General features: G+C 44.8%; 1 protein-coding gene across 15 annotated transcripts in view; it reads right to left on the reverse strand.

The window, feature by feature from the left end:
• The window catches only part of pknox2 (pbx/knotted 1 homeobox 2), a 479880-nt gene that overhangs the window by 303294 nt on the left and 157660 nt on the right, over positions 1 to 18926 (reverse strand). For 4 of the 15 annotated variants that reach the window (XM_087976469.1, XM_087976468.1, XM_087976463.1 and 1 more), the window contains exon 3: positions 14608 to 14667. The exons of the other annotated variants lie outside the window; for them this stretch is intronic. The gene's annotated coding sequence lies outside the window, so the exon portion shown is untranslated. The remainder of the gene's footprint in view (positions 1 to 14607; positions 14668 to 18926) is intronic. 15 annotated transcript variants of the gene reach the window in all.

Consider the following 18926-nt stretch of genomic DNA (forward strand, 5'->3'; position numbering starts at 1 on the left):
GTATTAATCACAAAAATAGAGTAAATACTAAATCCTTGTGCATTGAACAATTTTGGAGACTTTCATTGAAGTGGGAAGGCCATCACTGACCATACCAGTGTCTCTGAAAGATGGTCACTTGGGGAAGCACTTTAGAAAAATTAGGAATATCCATCAGCTGAACACAGAACAAATAAGTCTTATCGTTAATGCCCAGGCTGGCATTGTCAGCCAACCCTCCAGAACAGATCAAGTGATCATTCGTCTCGTTGCTGCTGATGCAATCTTGCTGTCTTTGTGACCATGTGAAGCAGGAGTGGATCATTTAACCCCTCAATCTGGTCCCTCAGTTTGATAAAAGGATGGCTGATTGTAGGTCGAGGGTGCAGTGCTGGAAAAGCAGAGCCGTTCAGGCAGCATCTGAGGAGCAGGAGAATCAATGTTTCGGGCATAAGCCCTTCATCAGCAGCCTGACCTGCTGTGTTTTTCCAGCACTGCACTCTCGACTCTGACCTCCAGCATCTGCAGTCCTCACTTTCTCCTTTGGCAGATTGTGGCATTAGCTCCCTGTTCTCACCAACCGCAAAATACACTTTGACATGCTGAATGTTTCCAAAGATACAGCAGTGACAACACTTCAGAATTCATACATTGTGAAGTATGTCGAGATGCCAAAAGGATGTGGTAAAGCACAGTGTCCGTCTTCTTTGTGGTATAGGACACTGCACATTGGACTAGACTAGCAAAGCCACAAACTGTTTCCATTTCAGCAGAGTCAGGAAACAGGCGATGGACCTGCTTTTGAATTAGCATTCTGAATAAAGTTCAGATTTACAGGACAGACAGTCTTGTTTCCAGGAGATTTATTTTCTATCCATCTTCAGTCCTGTCCCCATTGAGTCCAAGTGTAGTGTAGGAGCTTGATCAGATACTGTACGTCAGCCATCCCTGAGGCTGTTCAGGGTGAAAGATCTGCTGATTATGTCAAAGGCTTCCACTTCATCAGACATCTTACGCTGTAGACCTGACACACAGTGCAGGACAGAACCGCACTTCATCAGTGCAAACCTAGATCCAATTCTGGAGACATGAAGGTGAGAAACAAGACCTTTTTCCCAGAGGATGACAGGAGGGAGAAGAGGAAGAGATCAGCTTGTTTTGAAGCCAGATCCCTTCTAGGTTCACCATCACCTTCCTCCATCTCCAATGCCCCCAACTATAATGAGCAATCACCTTCTAGACTTATTTTGCCAATCAAAGCTAACACATTGGGAGAGCAATGTTGTGTAGAGTGTAATGGACCACAGTACCCCTTGGAGAGTGCTACCAGGTCAGTCAAGACAGAAGGCTGATGTGCCTGCTCAATGACTGTCCTGCCAAGCAGGTGGACGGGGTGGATCTCAACTATGTCTCTGACTGAGCCCCCAGTTGAGGCATCAGTCGCCACCTTTCCAAAGCATTTGCAATCCCCTCAGAGCCAACGCAAGGGATAGAACCGAGGCAACCTGGACAGGCAGAGGATGTAGGAGAAAGTGAGGACTGCAGATACAGGAGATCAGAGTCAAAAAGTGTAATGCTGGAAAAGCACAGCCGGTCAGGCGACATCTGAGGATCAGGAGAGTGTAGGACTCACAGCATCTGCCAGGAAAGTGAGTGTGCACACGGCCAAAGTATGGTTATAAATCAGTTGCTGCTGAGGGTGGGGAAATCCTTCCTGTCGCTCAACCAACCAATCTAACTGTCTGGTTAGGGGGTGTCATCATAGCCACAGGCTGCAACTGATGATTGGCTGTTTCGAATATAAAACCCTCTTATCCTACAAGGCCACATTAGAAATTAAATAAATTAACTGTGCAGCAGTGGCAAAGGAGATATCCATGACCAGCAAAATGCAGATGCCACTAAAGTTCGCAGTTAATCCATTAAAAAGAGCCAGGCGTGACATTCAAGGTCATTGTGATTTAACAGCCATTGGTACAGGGAGTATGAGCAGGACTTCAAGACCTTTGGCAATTGGGAGCACAGTTTTTTTGTGATCATTACACTCCCAAACGCTCTCGGTCAGATCCACCGACGTCAGGCTGGTGTTCTTCTCTGACCACTGCCTCCTGCTGGCTGACTGTCACCTACAGGATGAGCAGTGGGCTGGTAAGGGAACGTGGAAGCTGAACACAAAGCTGTTGACCCCGGGAAACATTAAAGAGCTCAAGAGGGACTATGCAGGTTGGAGAACCGTGAAGCCCCTCTTTGAGTCCCCAGCAGACTGGTGGGAAACAGGAAAAGGGAACATCAAGAGGTTCTTCACCCTCAAAAGGTGTTCAGGAGGCGAGAGAGAGGCGGGGAAAACTGTCCCAACTCCAGGAAAGTATGCAGAACCTGCTCCTGCTGCAGACTATGGGGGTTGATGTCACGGAAGACCTCAAGGAAGTGAAGGGCCAGCAAGCCTCGCTGTTTGGCTCGGAGGCCTCCAAGATAATCTTCCGGTCCAGGGTCCACTCGGTGGAGCAGGATGAGACATGCTTACGTTTCTTCTTCCAGAAGGTGCACAAAGAGAGCTCCGTGTTCAGCAGCCTGAAGGAAGAAGATGGCTCAATAACGTCATCTCAGGCTGACGTCATGAGGATCAGCAAATCTTTCTATGCCAATCTGTATGACGCGAAGCCGACCGACAGCATGGCCTCCCAGTCGTTCCTGTCCTCTATCATGGAGGTCTTAGACGACAGAACACAGGAGAGGCTGGACCAGCCGCTATCTCTGGATGAGCTGACCAAGGCCCTCGAGTCCTTCGAAAAGAATAAAACTCCCGGAAGCGACGGCTTACCGGTCGAGCTCTATTCTGCTCTGTGGGACTTGATTGGCCAGCACCTGCTGGAGATGTATGTCAGTATGCTTCGGGCAGGTACCATGAGTGAATCCATGAGGAAAAGTATCATCATCCTCATCTACAAGCGGAAGAGGGAGAGGGAGGAACTCAAAAATTGGAGACCAATCTTACTATTGAATGCGGATTACAAAATTCTGTCAAAGGTTATTGCCAACCTGGTCAGGTCTGCTCTGGGGTTGGTGATTCATCCTGACCAAACCTGTGCTGTACCGGGCAGGAAGATCACCGAGAGGCTCACTCCTCAGGGATACGATCACCTACGTGCAGGACAGAGGGTTGGACACCTGCCTGATCAGCCTGGACCAGGAGAAAGCCTTTGACAGGATATCACACATGTATATGAGAGATGTTGTCTCCAAAATGGGCTTTGGGGAGGGAATCTGCAATTGGATCAGACTGCTCTACACCAACACTGTCAGTGCAGTCTCAATCAATGGGTGGGAATCAGACAGCTTCCCAGTCAGATCTCGAGTCAGGCAGGGCTGCCCTCTCTCTCCTGCCTTGTTTGTGTGCTGCATAGAGCCATTTGCCGAGTCCATCAGGAAGGATGCGAGCCTGAGAGGGGTGACTATTCCTGGCAGTGGGGGCGTGCAGGTTAAGGCCTCCCTGTATATGGATGACGTCGCCGTTTTCTGCTCAGATCCGCTGTCCGTGCACAGACTCATGTGCATATGTGACCAGTTCGATCAGGCCTCGGGGGCCAAGATAAACCGAGGCAAGAGCGAGGCCATGCTCTTCAGAAACTGGGCCAACCAATCCTCGATCCCCTTCACTGTCAGGACTGACCACCAGAAGGTGCTGGGTATTTGGTACGGGGGTGGGGGGGGTAGGGGGGCTGGGGTGTGCGCCAAGTCTTGGGAGGAGCTCATCAGCAAAGTGAAGCAGAAACTGGGCAGATGGAAGCTTCAGTCGCTCTCCATCATGGGAAAAAACCTGGTCATCAGGTGTGAGGCACCGTCATTGCTGTTATATGTGGCATAGGTCTGGCCTATTCCCAGAACCTGTGCCGCTGCAGTCACCCGGGCCATCTTCCAATTTATATGGAGGTCAAAGATGGACCAGGTCCAAAGAGACTCGATGTATAAAGATCTGGGCAACAGAGGAAAAAATACACCCAATTCCACCCTCACCCTGATGGCCACCTTTGTGTGTGGCTGCATCAAGCTGTGCGTGGATCCCTGGTACGCAAACACCAAGTGTCACTACGTACTGAGGTTCTACCTGTCCCCAGTGTTGCGAAGGATGGGCCTGGCCTCGCTGCAGCGGAACACTCCAAGTAGTTGGACTGTTCCGTATCACCTGTCCTTCGTGGAGAAGTTTGTGAAGAAAAACACCTTTGACCACAAGTCCATCAGGAAGTGGTCAGCACGTAGTGTCCTTGAGACCTTTTGGGAAAAGGAGAGGGCGGATCCTATTGAGCGGTTCCCTGAGCAGACTGTCAAAGCCATTTGGCAGAATGCCTCATTGCCAGAACTTTCCAACAAGCACCAAGACATGGCTTGGCTGGTGGTGAGAAGGGCTCTGCCTGTGAGATCCTTTATGCACGCCCGGACTCTCTCCCGCACCGCACGCTGCCCTCGAAGCGGCTGCGGGGGGGACGAGACTGTCACATTCCTTCTGGAATGTGCCTATGCAGAAGAAGTCTGGAGAGGAATGCAGTGGTGTTTGTCGAGGTTCGTCCCGAGCAGCGCTGTGACGCGGGACTCCGTGCTCTACGGCCTGTTCTCCGGGACGTACACCGAGATGAACATCAACTCTGCCTGGAGGATCATCAACTCGGTGAAGGACGCTCTCTGGGTGGTCTGAAACCTGTTGATCTTCCAGCTGAAGGAGTTGACCCCGACTGAGTGTTGCAGACTGGCACATTCCAAGGTCCAGGACTACGTGTTGAGGGACACGCTGAAGCTTGGGGCAGCTGCCGCCAAGGCGCGGTGAGGAAAGACCACCGTGTACCGTCTGCCTGCCTAAGCACAGGGGTCCGACGCAGTAAGGGGGCTCCGCTGACCCCCCCACCTAAATATGTGGATAGTAATCATACAGACCTGTATACATGAATGATTACTCTGTTTCTGTATGCAAAGAAATGGAATGTTTATGGATATATGGCATGACCAATTGTACAGATCATCAAAATATTTTATGAATAAAGTATATTTTTGAAATAAAAAAGGAGTGGTAGACTCCTTGTTCTCTCACCTGCATATAGCTCCAACTTCAGTGGTCAACCCTCTATTGAGTGTTTGGCCTCAATTTCATTATGGCCTTCCCTCCTTTCCTGCATTCCTGTAAAGGGAGTCTCTCTTCATTGCCAAACGATGGGTACACCACATTGTAAGATAGAGTCGTTGGTCTGTGCAGTGGACCATTCCAATGCCCTTAGTAGCCTTGCTCCCTGTTCTTCTGCCCCCCTGATGCCAGGACATTGACTCCTTCCACTTGTACAGAGTCAAGGCCACCCTCTTCCCCAATGCCCGGCAGCTTGTTGTCCCACTGACCCTCTCATGGGGCTGACATGATGACCCGTGTCTGCACTCCAACGTGTACTCACATCCCCACAACAGTTCCAAATTTGCTTGCCCTTTTAAAAATATTGCTTTAAATACACCAACCTTCCCCTTCAACAGGCTCTCAGCGAACTTAATCAGAAAGAAAAACAGCAGGAGCAGAAAAGCTCAGCAGGTCTAGCAGCATCTGTGAAGAGAAATCAAAGTTATTGTTTCAGGTCCAGTTCTGATGAAGGGGTACTGGATCCAAAACATTAACTTTGATTTCTCTTCACAGAAGCTGCCAGACCTGCTGAGCTTTCACAGCTACTTCTGTTTTTGTTTTTCATTCACATGAATTGGATATAGGGAAGGCAAGATTCCTATCCCACCATCACCCCAGAGCTGCACATTATTGGCACCCCCTTGAAAGTAACAATACTCCCCTCTCCCTTGAACCCCCATACCATCCCCATCCTCAGGGATCCCAGAAAATTCTGTCCAAAGAGGTGAATTCACTTTGAATAACAGTAGGTACCAATAAGTCCGTCCATCAGTCTCGGGTTTAGAAGCTTTTCATAGCTGGGAAATGGTCAGTTCCACTGCTCCAGTAGCTGGCCATTGGGCACTATAAAACATCGAACCTGGAAGCAGGAGTAAGCCATTTGGCCCTTTCAGCCTGCTCTGCCACTCAAATGATCATGGATAATCATACATCTCTCCACCCTATTCCTGCTTTCTCCCCATGCCCTTCGATCCCTTTATCCTATATCTAACTCCTTGAAAGCATTCAATGTTTTGGCCTCAAATGCTGTCTGTGGCAGAGAATTCCACAGGCTCACCACGCTCTGGGTGAAGACTTTTCACCTCCTCTCAGTCCTAAATGGCCTACTCAGTACCCTTAGACAGTGATCCCCTAGTTCTGGAGTCCCCGTCATTGGGAACATCCTGCATTCGTGACAGCCTGTCATTAGTGTCAGTTGGCCACCCACAGACTGCTCAGTTGTGCCCTAGGAGAGAGGACACTCACCATCACTGACTACATGGCAGCAATAGGAAAGTACAATCCACACTACAATAGAGCTGACACCATCGGCTCACCAGAGGAGGGAATGTATGTAACAGAACAAAGGAAAACTCTGGAGCTCTCTCTTTTTAAGATGCTCGATGGTATTTCGCTCTTCGTCTAACCTTTAGGTCACCTGCCCTATCATCACTCCTCATGTGTTGGTGACAAAACATTCCAGTGAATCACCTCAGATGATTTCCTGTGATTCCATAATGTAACTGGTCACTACATGGATTAGCTCTTCTGCTGAAACACCCTAACTGGGGTTAATCTCGCAAGGCACTTGCCCATTGTTGGGGAATGCACATTTCGGAAAGGTGTAACCACAAAATAGAGGGGTGGAAACCTTGCTCAGAAACCTTGCTCAGTTCTCAGTGTGGCAAAAACAGTTTCATTTCTTTGCCCAAGGTAAGGAATTGCTCCCTTCCATTCACAGCAGCCCTGACAGTCCCAACCAGGAGACAGGAAATTAAATTCCTACTACCCTGGCATTCATATTTGGTTTCACCCCACTCTTCCCTAATCCTAAGGATAAGATGTATATCTTCCTTTGCTGAATAAATATACCTCCAACATGATGATGTGAATTCATTCAAAACATTTTTTTTGTATTTGTTGGGGGGTGAGGACAGAGAGAGAAAGAAGAAACTGAAAGAAGAAATCAGGAGCAAACTTATTTTTTCATTGAAACGGCAACCAGGAGAGATGCTTTGTGGAAAAGTTCGATATTTTTCTGAGGCCCCAGACCAGGGAATGTTGCAACTACAAACACTTTCTTGTTAAGCTTCATCTCTATTTGACAGACGGCCCTTATTCTCCTCATACGCACTCGCCACATTCCCTTCTGCTGAACAAACTGGAAGATGCTGCTCTGAAGCAGAATTGTTCGGAGAATGTGAACCTCTGGTTGGTTGCCGCGGCGACAGACATACCATAACTCTGACCCCCCTGGAGGAGGGTTACATTCTACCCCAGCAGGGACTGCCAGCAGCTGCTCTGCAGCTGTTGTATCGTTCCAGCTCCCACAATACCATACACTCCCCACCCCCCCTTCCCATCCTGAAAGCTCAACCAGTAAAATAGTGTTCTACAAGCATAATAAATACAAAGCCAAGCTTGTGGAGTTAACTAATCCTCACTTGGTTTTAATGAGCCAGGATTAGGGTGTCACAAATGCAGGATGCTGGCACCCGATTGTCCACGAGAACATATTTTTAAAGAGACATTTTTATTATGCCAGGGAGTTTGTGTGGCTTGGCTGGGGGCCACTGTATTACAAACTTCAAAATCTCCAGGTGAAGCTCCACAGAAACATCTCTGGTTGCAACTATGATTCAGGTGAACAGAACAGCCATGGAGGTTGTGTGGAACCAGTCTGCAGCTACCCAGATGAGTGTGAGCAATAAATAGAATTCCACAAAGCTGGTCGACCTTTTCTGGGGTTTGCAGGGGATAGAGGCAGGTTCTGAAAATAAAGTTTCTTGGTTTTACCCTGATCTTGTCAATGGAGAGATCAGGCTACTATGTTTAGGTTCCAGGTCTGTGCTAGAGTCCAGGTATTCCCTTTACAAATGTTAAAGTGAATGCCTCCTGGTCTATTGAGGTAAAGAACACTCCTCATGGAGTCAAGATCATTTAATCACCCCGTGAAGTCTCCAGACATGCATTTCTCCAATAGTGGTCATCATACACTAATCCAGAACAGGAGTTATCACTAGGTTATTGTTCATTACTGACCACCTTCCTTTATGCCCCCACCATGCCTGAGCTCAACATAGTTCAGTAAACCCAATGCTAACTATTAGCACTTCATCTTTTTGTCCTCCTTGACCAAGAATGGTTAAGTTTGGGTTCAGTGCATTAAAAAGGTTCTTAATGTGGTTGAGTAGCCTCACTCTGAGTTTACACAAAGTCAGAATGGCCTAGATTCAAGCCTGGATTACCACCAGATTTGCAGATTGTGTGACAACAGCTGTTACTATAATTGGGAATATCACCATGTTAGAGAAGAGAATGCTTGCCACTCTCCCTGCTTTTGCTCTCTAGGTTTTGACACTTGCCCCTTTGTGTGCAGGGGGAATTAGTTGTGACCCTGAAAGCTTTGACCCCTATGTCAAAATAGCCCATCAACCATCACTCAGAGATGTCTTGTAGGAATGATCATTTCACAGGCGAGGTACTCAAGGACAATGACAGTTCATAAGGCTGCATATTGCTTCAAGCTTAATCCTTTCAAAGGGATGGGAGGAGAGGGAATTAAGCTCATGATAAAATGATCAATTCAGTCAAAGACAATGCTTGCATTTATATCATATACTTCATGCTAGGTCCTCTTAAAGCACTGTACAACTGATTAAGAACAACTGAAGTACAGGCAGCGTTGAAATGCAAGAAAAGCAGCAGCCAATTTGCACAAAGTGAGCTCCCACGCATGGCAGCGATAACAACTAGGTAAACTACTTTTAGTAATGTCTGTTGAGGGGTAGGGATTGGCTAAGACACCAGCTAGAACTCCCCCTGTTCCTCCTCAAAACAGTGCTTTGGTTACATTCACCCTACAAAACATCAAGAATGGCAGCTGAGAATGTTTTGAACTTGACATCAGATTACAAAGACCAGACACACGTTGTGCAAGAGACTTCAGAGTGTGATTAAATATAAAAATCAATCCCATTGGTATTTTCAGGGTGTTGGCAATGTGAACTGAAACCTTGAACATGCAAAATTGCCCACTGCTTAGCCAAACTGGGCAACAAAAATATTAAATCCCCTGGTGTGTGGATATCCTATTGCACACTGTGTTTTAGGCTGGCAACTGAGAACCTGATGGTGGGCAGTCACTTTGTAATCACACCCTGTAAATGCAAGAACAGCATACTGGCATCAGTCACTGACCCCCACACAGCAGCAAACTTACTGAACACCATTTAGTGCAAGCCAACCTCTAATTGAATTTAATCAAGTGTTTGGTGTAGGGCATTTGGGAAAAGTGCAATGACAGGAAATAAACAATAGATCAGATGACACCTCTACTGGGAAAAGGCAGGTAAACGTTCCCAATGTTGATCCTTTATTTTAACTATTGCAAAAAAGACGTGCAAAATCTCCCCTCTTCTCTTTTTGCAGGTTCTGCTGCTTTTCCACAACATTTCCTTTGTGTTTCCCATTAAATGCTGGGCTGTGCTTCCACTGCCGATTCCAGCCAATTTGGATTGGTGCCCTCACACTGGAAAACACAACTCCACCTCAGATATTCTCTTGCAAGCAGGTAACAGTATCTCAGTAACAGTAATATTCTGAGATCTGTGCCTATCTCAATGAGTGAAAAACAGGAAACACTGTTGTACAGAGGCACAACAAGGGCAGGGTCTGTAAAAGCTGCCATGATCATAGAGAGCCCGTTAATAAAAACATTTATTTGTACATTTGGAACAAGCAGAACTGCTCCCTAAATCGTTAACTTTTTTAAAATAGCAACTTTTAGCACCATTTCACTATTCGCCTGTCATTCCATCACAATTGGAAAGTGCAGACACTCTCTTGAGAGACTGTTCAACCCATCTGTCCATTCTCAAATTTTCAAGTATGTGTGTGAGCGCGTGCACACAAGGATGATCCACTATCTACAAGATGCACTGCAGAAATGTAACAATATTTCTTTACAGCACCTACCAAACTCACAAGCACTCCCATCTAGAAGGACAACGGCATCAAATACCCGGGGACACCATCACCTGCACATTCCCCTCCAAGCAACTCATCACCCTGACTTGGAAATATTTCACCATCCCTTCAGGATCTCTGGTTCAAAATCATGGAACTCCACATCACACTGGGTCTACTCACACCACATTAACTACAGTGATTGAAGAGGACAGCCTTGATAGCCCTCTGGTAAAGAATTCTACAGATTGAGCACCCTCAAAAAAACATTTCTCTTCATTTCTGTCTTAAATGGGCAACTCCGTACTCTGAGATTATGCCCTTTGGTCTTAGATTCTCCCATAAGGGGAAACAACCGCTCTGCATCTATCATGCCAAAACTCCTAAGAATCTTACATGCTTCAATAATATCTCCTCTCAATCTTCTAAACTCCAATGACTGCAAGCCCAACCCACCCAACCAGAAGCTGTTGGCTGATCAAGTTCAAATTCTGGTCAACGGCAACATTCAGAAGCTCATAGTGAGGGATTCAACAATGGCAACGTCATTGAATATCGGAATAAATGGTTACATTCTCTCTTGCTGAAGATAGCTATTGTCTGGTACTGTGTGGCATAAATGTTGCTTGCTATTCATTAATGCATGCCTGAATGTTGTCCAGATTTTGCTGCATCTAGACACGGACTGCTTCAGTACTTAAAAAAGTTATGAATGAACATTGTACAATCATTAGCAAACATTCTCATTTCAGGCCTGAAGATGGAGGGAACGCCATTGATGCAGCAGCTGAAGATGGTTGGATCTAGGACACTACCCTGAGGAACTGCTGCAGAGAATGCCTTAGAGCTGAGATGACTGACCTCCAACAACCACAGCCATCTTGTGTGTCAGGTATGACTCTAACCAGCAGAGAGTTTTCCCCTTGGTTCCCATTGATTCCAGTTTTGCTAGGGCTTCTTGATGCTACATTCAGTCAAATACAACCCTGATGTCAAGAGCAGTCACTCTTGCCTCACTTCTGGTATTCAACTCTTTTGTGCATGTTTGGTCAAGATTGTAATGAAGTAAAGAATCAAAAGGATCTAATAGAATTCAAACAGAGTACTGATGAACAGTTCATTGCTATGTAAATGCTGCTTGGTAGAACGATCAACAGCATCTTCCATAACTTTGTTCATGATTGAGCGTCAACTGATGGGTAGTAATTAGCTAGACCCAATTTGCTTTGCTTTTGTCAATTGGACAATTTCCTGGGCAAACTTCCACACTGTTGGATAGATGCCAGTGTCACTGGAACAGTTCAGTTAAGCACTCAACTGGTACTGAAGTACATGTTTACAGTAGTAAACCAAAAACGGAAATTGCTGGAAAAACTCAGCATGTCAGTCAGCATCTGAAGACAAAGTAAACAGTTAATAATTCGGGTCCCAGTGAATACAATAAGCTTCAATCTGCAATTTGAGAGGGAGAGGGTACAGTCGGAAGTGACAGTACTTCTGTCGAATAAAGGGAACTATGGAGCTATGAGGGAGGAGCTGGCCAAAGTTCAATGGTGCAATACCTTAACAGGGATGACCGTGGAGGAACAATGGTGGATATTTCTGTGTATAATGCAGAAGTTGCAGGATCAGTTCATTCCTAAAAGGAAGAAAGATCCCAGGAGGAGGCATGGGCGGCCGTGGCTGACAAGGGAAGTAAAAAAACATATAAAGTTAAAAGAGAAAAAGTATAACATAGCTAAGATAAGTGGGAAAACGGAGGACTGGGAAGCTTTTAAAGAGCAACAGAGGATTACTAAGAAGGAAATATGCAGAGGAAAAATGAGGTACGAAGGTAAACTGGCCAAGAATATTAAGGAGGATAGTAAAAGCTTTTTTAGGTATGTGCAAGGCAAAAAAATGGTTAGGACAAAAATTGGGCCCTTGAAGACAGAAACAGGGGAATATATTACTAGGAACAAAGAAATGGCAGAGCAATTAAATGGGTACTTCAGATCTGTGTTCACTGGGGAAGACACAAGCAATCTCCCTGAGGTAACAGTGGCTGAAGGACCTGAACTTAAGGGAATTTATATTTGCCAGGATTTGGTGTTGGAGAGACTTTTAGGTCTGAAGGTTGATAAGTCTCCGGGGCCTGATGGTCTGCATCCCAGGGTACTGAAGGAGGTGGCTCAGGAAATCGTGGATGCATTGGTGATTATTTTCCAGAGTTCAATAGATTCGGGGTCGGTTCCTGAGGATTGGAGGGTGGCTAATGTTATACCACTTTTTAAGAAAGGTGGGCGAGAGAAAGCAGGAAATTATAGACCGGTTAGTCTGACCTCAGTGGTGGGAAAGATGCTGGAGTCTATTATAAAGGATGAAATTACTGCACATCTGGATAGTAGTAACAGGATAGGACAGAGTCAGCATGGATTTATGAAGGGGAAATCATGCTTGACTAATCTTCTTGAATTTTTTGAGGATGTAACTCTGAAGTTGGACGAGGGAAATCCAGTAGATGTAGTGTACCTGGACTTTCAGAAAGCTTTTGATAAAGTCCCACACAGGAGGTTAGTGAGTAAAATTAGGGCGCATGGTATTGGGGGCAAAGTACTAGATTGGATTGAAAATTGGTTGACTAATAGGAAACAAAGGTTAGTGATAAACGGCTCCATTTCGGAACGGCAGGCAGTGACCAGTGGGGTATCGCAGGGATCCGTGCTGGGACCGCAGCTTTTTACAATATATGTTAATGATATAGAAGATGGTATCAGCAATAACATTAGCAAATTTGCTGATGATACAAAGCTGGGTGGCAGGGTGAAATGTGATGAGGATGTTAGGAGATTACAGGGTGACCTGGACAAGTTAAGTGAGTGGGCAGATGCATGGCAGATGCAGTTTAATGTGGATAAATGTATGGTTATCCACTTTGGTGGCAAGAACAGGAAGGCAGACTACTACCTTAATGGAATCAATTTATGTAAAGGGGCAGTACAGAGAGATCTGGGTGGTCTTATACACCAGTCAATAAAGGCAAGCATGCAGGTACAGAAGGTAGTGAAGAAGGCTAATAGCATGCTGGCCTTCATAACAAGAGGGATTGAGTATAGAAGCAAAGAGGTGCTTCTACAGCTGTACAGGGCCCTGGGGAGACAACACCTGGAGTACTGTGTGCAGTTCTGGTCTCCAAATTTGAGGAAAGACATTCTGGCTATTGAGGGAGTGCAGCGTAGATTCACGAGGTCAATTCCTGGAATGGCAGGATTACCTTACACTGAAAGACTGAAGCAACTGGGCTTGTATACCCTTGAGTTTCGAAGGCTGAGAGGGGATCTGATTGAGACGTATAAGATTATGAAAGGATTGGACACTCTGGCAGTAGGAAACAGCTTAAAAATATGGGATAGACCATTTAGAACAGAGCTCAGGAGAAACTTCTTCACCCAGAGAGTGGTGGCTGTGTGGAATGCTCTGTCCCAGAGGGCAGTGGAGGCCACTCTCTGGATTCATTTAAGAAAGAGTTGGATAGAGTTCTCAAAGATAGTGGAATCAAGGGTTATGGAGATAAGGCAGGAAGAGGATACTGATTAGGAATGATCAGCCATGATTATATTGAATGGTGGTGCAGGCTCAAAGGGCTGAGTGGCCTACTCCTGCACCTATTGTCTATGGTCTATTGATCTTTCTTCAGAGCTCCAGAAGGGCCCGAAACTCACTGGACCCAAAACGTTAACTTCGCTTTCATAGTCTTTCCTGTAATATAATATCTTGTATTCATGCGAGTTTATAGAACAAATACAATGATTGTACTCTCTGTTTCTGCACTCGTGTTTTCTTTATGAAAGCTGTGCATGTGTTGTTAATATTACTCCAACCTCTACTGCACCAAGCACTGAAGCAACACGTGGGTGATACACAGCTCTACAGCTCCACACCTTTGAAAGGCCAAGCCTTTTACATTTCATTTCATTGTAAATTAGTTATCTCCATCAGAGAGTATCAACCTCGAATTATAATTGACTACAAAAGCCAGAATTAAATTTCAGCTAATAAAAAGCAGCAGCATATCAGTCAAACGAGATTCACCTTGTAGCAGGAATACTGTAAAAGCAGCAGAGGTTGAAAGATGCAGTGTGTGGGCTGAATACAGCTTTCATTAAGCCTGATTGAACACTAATGTGAATAAGCAGACCAGCCGGTACAGTAACTTCAAACTGGCTGCAATAATCTGACCAAGTTAAATGTAAACAGAATATACACAGCAGCAAACACTAGACTAGATGCCATCCTAGGAATCTCCAATCTAGGTTGACAGTGGCATAGTGGTAATGTCACTAGATTAACAATCAAAAAATACAGACTTTTGCTTTAGGGACATGGGTTCAAATCCCACCACAACAGCTTGTAAAATTTTAATTAAATTCATAAGTAAATCTGGAATTGAAAGCTAGTCTCATTGTTGGTGAACATGAGACTATTATCAACTGCTGTAAACCCTATCTGCTTTACTAATGTCCTTTAGGGAAGGAAACTGCCGTCCTTACCTGGCCTGGCCTATACGTGATTCCAGTCCCATAGCAATGTGATTTCCTCTTAACTGTCCTCTGAAAAAAATCGAGTAAATCATTCAGTTCAAGGATAATTAGTGAGGGACGATTAAGTGCCAGCTATGCCAACAATGCCCACATCCTATGAAAGCATAAGAGAGAAAAGATCTTTAACTACTCACCTCCAGTTCAGAGTCCCTCCATAACAAAGACCCCAAACATGAAAAAATCTCCAATGCTTATCAGATTTTTCTCTTAGGTGGAATGTATCAGTGTCTGCAAATTAACCTTTAGTTTGTAGTAAATTCAGGGAAAGGTTGGATCCCTATCCAGTACACCTCTATGATAATCACACCAAGGATTTCTTTGCTGTCTTTGATATTCACTTAGTTTTGCAAAAAGATCCTCACAGTTCTGTTCATAGAACCAGTTTGTTGTTCAGTGCATCTACCCTTGAACCCACCATTCTCCATACGATTAGCCTCCTGCTTTAGGTGACAAAAAACTATGAAATACAGGAGAAGGGCTTTTCCTCTCTACAATGCTGCCAACTCAAGCCCAACCATGAATGTTCCAGTGAAATAAGATGACTATGTTGTCAGACACAGCATCTTTCAGATGAGTGAAATCCAAGTTCAGTACATTCTCCGAGACGGACAGAAGGAGTGGTCATGGCCTATTTGGAGAGGACTCAGGGTATTCCCTGGTTGACTTTGTCAGTATTTATTTCTCAATGAATTTTATTCAAAAACAGATAAAGTGGTCATGATTTAAATCGCTGTACACAATATGGCTGTTGGACTTTTTTACATTACAGCCATCGCCACACTTCAGAAGTAGCCTTGAAATGGCAATTCTGCTCTCTCTCCCTCTACAGATGCTGCCCAGACCTGCTGAGTTTTTTCAGCAATTTATATTTCATTTCAGAAATCTGTTTCACTTTGCTGTAAAGCACTTGGGATGTACCAAGGTCTTGAAAAGGTTTAATATTAATCTCATTCTTTATTTGTATAGATTATTAATGCACAGGTCTCCAGTGTAGAAGAGATAAATGGTAGTATTGTCATAGTCTTACCATGCTATTGGGCTGCTCTCTCATTCGAGAGGTGACTGGTTATAGTTTAACCTGAGAGTCACCATGCCTGAGACAAGGGGACAGGTTGAAAAGGAGATGATCATAAAATCCCCACAATGTCAAAACAGGCTATTCAGCCCATTCAGTCCACACCAACCTTCCGAAGAGCTTCCCACTAAAACCCACTCCCCACCCCGTCCCTATACCTTAGCATTTCTCATGGCCGATCCAGCTAACCTGCATATCTTTGGACTGTAGGAGGAAACCCACACAGACATGGGGAGAAAGTGCAAACTCCATAGAGTGTTGCCTGAGGGTGAAATCAAACCCGGGTCCCTGGCACTGTGAGGCAGCAGTGCTAACTGCTGGGTCACCATGCCACCCTTCGTGGTCCTCAGCTGGTACAGGAATCGAAATGATCGTATTGGTTTCACTCTGTATCACAAACTAGCCATCTAGCCAGTTGAGCTTAACAACCTCCCTGTAGCACAGATAGCCACTAAAGACAGGATAGGCTGGGAGGTTTTTCGCTGGAGTGTAGGAGGTTGAGGGGTGACATTGCAGAGGTTTATAAAATCATGAGGGTCATAGCTAAGGTGAATGACAGTTGTTTTTTCCCTAGGATGGGGGATTTCAAGACTAGGTGGCATATTTTTAAGGGGAGAGAAGAAAGATTTTAAAAAGATACAGGCATTTTTGTTTACACAGTGGGTGGCTGGTGTGTGGAATGAACTTCCACAGTGGATTCAGATAGTTATAAAAGTTTGAAAGAAATTTGGACAAATACATGAATAAGAAGTGTTTGGAGGGATGTGGGCCAAGCGCAGACTGATGGGACTAGTTTAGTTTGGGATTATGTTCAGCATGGACTGGTTGGACTGAAGGGTCTGTTTCCGTGCTGTATGACTCTATGACTCTAAAAGTGGGTGAGTGGGGAAAGTAGAAGGAAGGAAGAGAGTATTTACAAAAGACAGCTGCACAAATGCACAAAAGCAAAAGTTTTGCAGGCACCAATTTTGGCCAGGGCTAAAACAAAATGTCAGCGTCCCAATTTATTTTAATTCATGCCCATTAACTAGCCTCTCCACATTTCTTTTCCACAAAAATAGACAAGATTCTAAAGCCCATGGCACAGAACACTAAGAAAGTTGAAAGAAATGGGAGACAGAAAACATTTCAATTAAGTAGTCAATAAAGTACATCAAGTTTAGATTTGTAGATACTTGAAAATCAGAAGAAAAGGTCAAGGGAGCCTGAGATATGAGGTCCTGGAGCTGAAAAATATGTAATGAGTCTTGTTATCACCTAGACATTTGCTTTTAGACTTTTACTTTAAACAGTAAATAACCTAACGCACCACATTCCTTAAGTTGTTCACACCTGCTGCAGCACTGCAACATGCACTGAATACCAAATGACTGCAAAGGTTCACACAGCACTCGCTAAAGTGACAGCCTTGTAAATGATGTGCACAATTTAAGGGAACATCTGTGAGCAAAACCAGGAGAGCAGGACTTCAGTCCAACACAACAATTTCACAATTCTGGCATCAAAATGGCAGCCCAGGGTTTGAAAGTCTCAGTGAACATCTGGACTGTTGAGAAACATGACGGTTGCTCGCATCCTACTCTGGGGACGATGTGAAGATTTTGGAAAGAGTGCCATGAGCATGGTTCCAGAGATGAGAAATTTGAGTTCTGAAGACTGATCAGAGAAGTTTCCCTTGGAGAAGTGAAGGCTGAGAGGAGATTTGACTGGAGTATTCAATACCATGAGGGATCCAGACAGAGTAGATGGGGAGGAATTATGCCCACAGGTGGGAGAATCGAGAACAGAAGGGCATAGAATTAAAATTGGCAAAAGAGGTAAAAAAAAATACATGAGAAGGAACAAAACTTCTTTTACAACAAATTGTGTGGAATGCAAAGCCTTAAGGTGTGGTGGAGATAGCTTCAATCAATGCATTCCAAAAGGGATTAGACTGTTATCAGAGAAAGAAGAATGTGCAGAGTTCCAGGGAGAAGGCAGGAGAATGGCACATGCATTGCTCATTCAGATATGATGGGCTGAATCACCTCCTTTAGCACCAACAATCTGTCATTCTGTTTGCATGAAGCATGAAGCAAACAGAATGGTGTTAGGAGCGCTGCCTGGAATCTAATCATTGACAAGCAAAGCCAATTCTGCAAAAACAGAAGAAAAATGGTCAGAGTTTCATTTTCACATGTCTGTTCCATACCAAATTCTAATCCCATCCTCACTTTCTCAAAGCAGTGATTCAAACAGACGTAATAGTTCTATAGATAGCAAATGCTTTCCAAGTGGTCAAAAAGTTTTCAATAAGGTTAAGAGCCTAGAGCGAAGCCTGCAAAATTAAAGCACGTGGGATTGGAGTTTTTGTGGTGAAATGGATAGAGAACTGATTGACAGACAGGAAAGAAAGGGTTGGAATAAAATGGATCTTTTCCCAAGTGACTTGTGAGGTACCGCTTGGATCTCAGCTATATGTTTTAATGATTTTGAGGAAGCCAAGTGTCATACCCTCAAGTCTGCAAATGCCACAATGATGGGCGAGAGGGTGAACTGTGAGGAAGATACAGAGAAGCTTCAATGCCATTTGGACAAGTGAACAAATACATGGCAGATGCAGTATAATAGGGATGAATGTGAGGTTCTCCACTTTGGCAGCAATAACAGATAGGCAGATTATTACCTGAACGGGGATAAATCGGGAAATAGAGAGATGCAACAAAACTTGGGTGACCTTGCGTGCAAATGCAACAGGTGGTAAAGATGACAAACGGCATTCTGCCTTCATAGTGAGAGACTCAATTACAGCAGGGATATCTTGTTGCACCTACACAGGGAAGACCACACCTGGAGTACTGCATGCAGGTTTGGTCTCCTTATCCGATCAAGATGTTCTGGTTAGTAAGTATGTGCAAAGAGTGTTTACCAGACTGGTTCCTGGGATGGTGGGACTGAAGTTGGGGAGAGATTGGATTGGTTAGAACTATTTTCACTGGCGTTTAGAAGAACGAGAGAGGAACTATAGAAACCTATAGAATTATAACAGGATTAGACTGGGTGGATATACCAAGGATGTTTTCAATGACCAAGGAGTCCAGAACAAGGGATCATAGTCTAAGGATAAGGGATAGGCTTAATTGGACAGAGATGAGAAATGCCTCCACCTAAAGAGTGGTGTGCCTGTGGAATATTCCGGAGATTGTGACATTGA

Source organism: Chiloscyllium plagiosum, unplaced genomic scaffold, assembly GCF_037043375.1.
Source record: "Chiloscyllium plagiosum isolate Xiang-an unplaced genomic scaffold, Cpla_swu_hap1 HiC_scaffold_29, whole genome shotgun sequence".
In the NCBI taxonomy this organism is placed as follows: Eukaryota; Metazoa; Chordata; class Chondrichthyes; order Orectolobiformes; family Hemiscylliidae; genus Chiloscyllium; species Chiloscyllium plagiosum.